The 6,000-nt window shown below is 32.9% G+C and overlaps 1 long non-coding RNA gene across 1 annotated transcript in view; it reads left to right on the top strand.

Moving 5' to 3' along the window:
• The first annotated feature begins 5,195 nt into the window (after positions 1 to 5,195).
• LOC111631417 overlaps positions 5,196 to 6,000 on the top strand; it is a 49,044-nt gene continuing 48,239 nt past the window's right edge. Inside the window, exon 1 of the long non-coding RNA XR_002757697.1 lies at positions 5,196 to 5,329. This is a non-coding gene — a long non-coding RNA (uncharacterized LOC111631417). The remainder of the gene's footprint in view (positions 5,330 to 6,000) is intronic.

Raw genomic sequence — 6,000 nt, 5'->3', positions numbered from 1 at the left:
GGTTAGGATTAAGGCTTACGTAAAGAACTCTGCTTCTATTTATACTATTTTAGATGCGGTTTTTTCCGTTTTTGATTGCGTTTTAATAGAGTACGTCAACAGAATGTACACTAAGAAGGGATTTTTCCATATTCCCCCCGCGGGGGAGAGAGACAGGATTAAGGCTTACTGTGAAAAACTTGGCTTCTATTATACTATTTTAGATGCGGGTTTTTGCGTTTTTGATTGCGTTTTAATAGGGTACGTCAGCAGAATGTACACTAAGAAAAAATTTTTCGAAAAATTTTCCCCCACCGGGGAAGTGTTATACATTTATAATAGATACATTTTGAGCCACAACAAGGCGTGGCGGGGTCTGCTAGTTGTTTATATAATAAAATGTTGAAGATGTAAAGTTTTTAACTATATACGGAAAATTGTCACGTAAATGGTCCCTTTTTCTCTCAGTGCTATTAGTGAAACAAAAAAAGATTCAAATTATATGAGTAAATATAATTTTAAATACTTAACAGTTAAGCAAGCGCGTTTATTTTTAACTGTTTTTACCTTGTAGGAAGTAAAAGAATCTTTTGCAAATCCATTGTGGATTCGACCAGGTCCAGACAGAATACCTCGAATAATTTCCTGGGATTTGTCGACCCGTCTGGATTCGTTCTCTGTTCAGAGTATTACGTTGTCACCTTTTAACTTCTCGGCCATCAGGCCGTCAAACAACAGCACAAGAGATAAAAACACAATTAAACAGAGCTTATTAAAAAAATATAATTTCTAAAAATAAAAATTATTCTCAGACAAAATAGACGAGTAAATTAAAACACTCTTTCCTATCTTTTTTTTTTTTTTTCTTTGGTGGTGTTAATATGGAGATTTTAGCTCAATGTAGGCTCTTTCTCCGAATAGACGTGTGTCTATATCGGATCGCTATGCGACCGATTTGCCGGTTGTATCGAACAGCCTATACGTACGCGCGGGAAATGAATGCCTTCCGGGAGAACTTTTATGAGGAACTGGTCTCCTATTTAGTCGTTATGGACAAGGAAAAAACCCGGAAAATTCCAAGCAACCAGCCTGTCCGATCACGGCGCGAATCCACGACCGAACTTCCCAGTGTTTAGGGGCTGGTCACCGCTATGAGCGGCAACGGAGACCACTCGCCCACTGACACTCTTTCCTAGACTGACTTCGAGCGATTTATATTAGCGGACAAATAGTAATCAACAAAGATACTTTTCTTTAACCAGAGTTAATTCTTTTATTTTCATAATTTTCCATTGGAAAGTGATTTTGAAAATTTTATTTTCATAATTTTCAAATCACTTTCCAATAAAGTGATTTGAAGTGTAAAACCATATAAATATTTATATGGTTTTACACTTAAGTAAACAAAAATAACTTAGTAATAATAAATAGTTTTTCTTTGTAAAATATTTCTTTTTTTTTCACACTCTTATGAGACAACACTAAAGAGCCTTTCTGGCAAGCTCAGCGTAGGTAGTCGTAGTTAAACAGGGGGCGGCATAATCGGTATTGCACACGGGCGTTCAAACAGCTAGCGGCGTCCCTGTTGAGTTATTCCTATCCAAGGCTCCCTAGTCGCTAACTTTAACTGATTTACAACCAGCATACATTGCACATTATTCTTCGCATTGCAAAATGACATACACATGCGTCAGAAACTTCTATTCGAACAAACCTCACCTGCCGCCCGTGTCAACGATTTTAATAAGGTGGCAACACTAGCACGGAATTTTTCATTACTTATTCTGTGACGAAACTGAATTTTAGTCTTAAATTGAGATACCTAAATAAGGGGGGCGAAATTTTCCTCCGCCCAGGGCGGCTGACACCCGCACTACGCCACTGATCCTAATTCGCAAATATTCCTAATTGGATATTCCAGTGATAATGTTTATGAAAAATGAAATTTAATTTTACATGTTGCAATAATTTATTTATTTTTGATATCAAATAAAAACATAAAACTCTATATTAACATTTAATAGAAATATAGTTATTTTAAAAATGTATTGTTTAATATAGTATAATCTGTTTTTCAAGCTCAATGGGCTAATAAAAATAATTAAAAATTATTTATAACTAGCTGCAAGATCCCGCTTCGCTGGGTTTTTATTTGTATGTAATATAGTTTTTTTTATATATAAAAGACTGTTTTTCTAAGTAATCTAGAATCTAGCTGCAAGGACCCGCTTCGCTGGGCAAAAAGTAACGATAGTGAAGATTAAGATAATTACGTTATAGCTAATCTTACCCGTTTTCACAGAATGCAAGAATTAGGTTCCCCGTTTCCAGACTAATTAGAGACCTGGTCCCGATTCTATTTCTGGACGTCTCCTGTTCACATCAAGTCAAACGAACTATTTTCAACGTTTCTGGAACGTTTACAATCGTTCTATAATCGAACCAATATTCAAATTTTATGTTTGAAATAAATTCGAACAAAACATTCGAAATAGAAAGCCACTTTCAACCACTTTCAGCCTCATATCTCCCGCACCCTTATAGCTATCGAGACGCAACCACCCCTATGCACGAATGGAGACTTGGGGCTACCACCACATACAAACACCATTCACGTGCGATGTGTAGTTTTGGCGAAAAAGTAAAATTTTATAACATTTCGTGGCGCATCTGTGAGGAAGCCGCTGTGCACACTTTGAGAGCCACTGGATTAAATTATTAAAAAACCTCGTATATAGGGATCGAGCCCTAACGCAAACTATCCACATATTCAACTAATTACGCTACGCCAGGAGTTCGTAAATCACCCTTAGTACCACTCCTTAGTACCCACAGGGCGAAAAAAGTTAAAAAAGCTTCTAATTATAATTATTTCGGAGAGAATTTTTTTATCTCTCTTTATAATGGCGAATTGTATAATAGAATGGAGAAACTTAGCCATATCGTAAAAATAAATACAGAAATGTTTTATTCCTTCATAGAAATAAGAAAAACTGTCTTTACAGATATTTAAAATTTTAAATTTCAGAATAGAATCTTATATTTTTAAAATCTGTTTACTATTTTATTTTTCACGTTAGAACTAGTGCTAAACATACATACATATATAAAAATAGTCGGATAGCAGAGACGATCAAGGCGTGTATTTCCTCTCGGAGCGAATCGGTTTCAGAATTTTCTTTCTTAGTGTCGGAAGGACTAAAATAGTTTATATACAGCATGTAAAGAAAAAAAATAATTTTTTCAGTTTATATTAAAGTCAAATCAGAAATTAACAGAAAACAATAAAAAATATGTATATAGGCCTAGTAATAATTATAAGATACAAAATAGACAAAACAGTGATAAAGAAAATTTTCAAATAAAATTAAAATTACATCAAAAGTAGAAATTGTAAACTAACAATAGATATTGTTTATGTACATTTTCTCAAGTAAAAAGCAGAAAATTACTTTAAAATTATAAATTATATCAAGTTTTAGCATATTTTGTGTTGAAATATTTCAAACGGCAAAGAGTTAAGCATAATGCCACTTCAGACCATGATACCATCATCTGCAAAATTCGTTTTTCTTCCCCACGATGTTCATGGGACTATATCGAATTCCACGCTTAAGAGTATAATCCGACGATAAGAAATCAGTAGATTATATGATGAACACGTGTACACGTGTCAAAAAGAGAAAGGAGGAATAATCGTCTAATCCAAACAGGGATTGGACGATTATGTCTCCTTTTGGACACATGTTTCTCTAGGAGATCCGGGAACGTATCCAGGTCGTAAAACCCAGGAGCTTCTCAGGGACGATTTATCCTGAATATATCGAATATTGTCTTTCACAACCGATCGCTGCCTATAATGGCTGTTCGCTTACATGCATAACCGAACCCGCGACGCGCTTGATTAAAAAGTCCTCTTAATGCTCACAAGGCGGAAAAAGTAAAAACTAAATAAATTGTAAATAAGAATTGCATTTTTTAAATTCTTTCCTCCCTGTGGTCACTAAGAGGGCCTCTTTTTAGTAAGCCCATATGGGTTCGGCCAGGCCCACAATGGGGCGGCCGGATGATGAGGGACGGGACCCGACATGTCCGAACGGACCACACTCGGAAAAATTCGTGGGGATTTTTCAACTTTGCCACTTTGACCGCTTGGCCATCCGGCCTAACACTAAGTAGGTTAGTACCTAACCTACTTAGTACCTAACACTAAGTAGGTTAGTACCTAACCTACTTAGTGTTAGGCCGTAGGAGTTATTGGCGGCACAGAACTAGATAATGCCAGAGCACAGCGAAATCATAGGCGAACTTCTCAATGGTGGACCAACTCCCGTTGACGGATGAACTCTGGAGACGGCAAACTGAACAGGCGTAATTTATTTTTCACTTTTATTTGGGGGTCCTCTCCGTTTCTTCTCATGACCATCTTTGGTAATGTTAAGTTCTACGCCCAATAGACAAATTTTGGTGGTTTGGTTCCTGGTGACACATTCGGAAGATGTATCAACTTTGAAAGGAAGTGAATTCGGGGAAAGATGCAATCATATCCTTCAATCTTTATTGAGCGTTGGGAAAAAATATAAATCTTTTCCATATTATATATAAAATTTAGGCGTTATTCTTTTGAAAAATATAATTTTTTGTCGTTGAATAACATTTCCATCTAATCCGGGCTCTCACACTCTTCTACATCAAAATGATGAAATGATAACAAATATAGAATATTACCTTAGATATTATTTAGATAGATGCAAATATTTGTATATAAGCATAGAAATTAAATTTATACAGCATATATTTTTCGATTTGAATTTTTCATATATTATATAAAGAGCTGTCTATAAATTACATCCACATTTTTCTTAAAATTTTTACTCTCCCCTTCTCCATTGTCCCATTTTGTCCAAGTTTCAGTAACCTTCTCCTTTTCGGACGTCAACAAAACTTAATTCCCCAAAATCTTTACCATTTTATAAATAACAAAATGTATAAACTGTATAAAATTTAATGAAATAAATATATATATATATATACAGTATATACATCAAGAAATAATTTAATTTAGACGATAAATTACTTTTATAATTAAAGAAAATATGGCGAATTAATCATTTTAATGCTGGTTTATATTAAAACAGGTGTATTAATATTAAACCGAATGAATAAACGAATATGTCATAAATATTTTTATTATCGTTTGGTAATTATCTTTGTCACAACAGCGCCATCGATATCGTAGCGATCGACAAAAGAAATATCAGAAATAGCCGCCATTATTGTGATGTTTTACTCCTCTTATCTGTTTTAAAATAACGATAGTTACTTAACATCGTTTCTTTTAACGTATTCGGTATGTACAATTTATTTCCTATTCTATTTTATTAACGTATGATTGATTGTTTTAAATCATTAAAGTATGTTTTTCAAAGAGTGTTGATTATTTAGTAACGTGGATAAAGATATGGTAAATTGTCGTAATTGGTACATCTTCAACTTATTATTCTGTGTAGATTATCTTGAGAAAATCAAAATTGTTTTGGTAAATTAATTGAATGGATATGTGTAAATGAACAATTAAGACATTAATAACGATAAAAAGAGCAATTTAAATTTTAAAATCGAATCAATTTAACCATTTTATTCGAATTTTAAATTCTGGTCTCACTTTTCAAAATTATAAAATAAAATTCTTTAATTTACATTTTATTTTATTTTTTTTATCTCCTCATTTTATAAATTTTCATTTCAAAATTCTATACATGTTATTCTGCGTGTGTCATTATGTAAAATTTATTTTGCTCCTAAATGAATTTAATTATTTAATGTAATTTATTGATAAAATGTTTAAAAAGGTTTGTTTTTTTAAAGTGAAATTATTTAATATTTATGCCATATGTCTGTCAAAACTTTATTGACTTTTTGGTATTTATTTATTTATTTTTTTAAGCATTATTTGAAAATTTTCTGATTAAAATTAATTTATGAAAATTGAAATCATTTTTGATTGTTCGTAATTAATTT

The sequence above is a fragment of the Centruroides sculpturatus genome, unplaced genomic scaffold, assembly GCF_000671375.1.
Source record: "Centruroides sculpturatus isolate CEXI.00-Female unplaced genomic scaffold, Cexi_2.0 scaffold526, whole genome shotgun sequence".
Taxonomy (NCBI): Eukaryota; Metazoa; Arthropoda; class Arachnida; order Scorpiones; family Buthidae; genus Centruroides; species Centruroides sculpturatus.
This window is presented reverse-complemented; position numbering and strand designations above follow the sequence as displayed.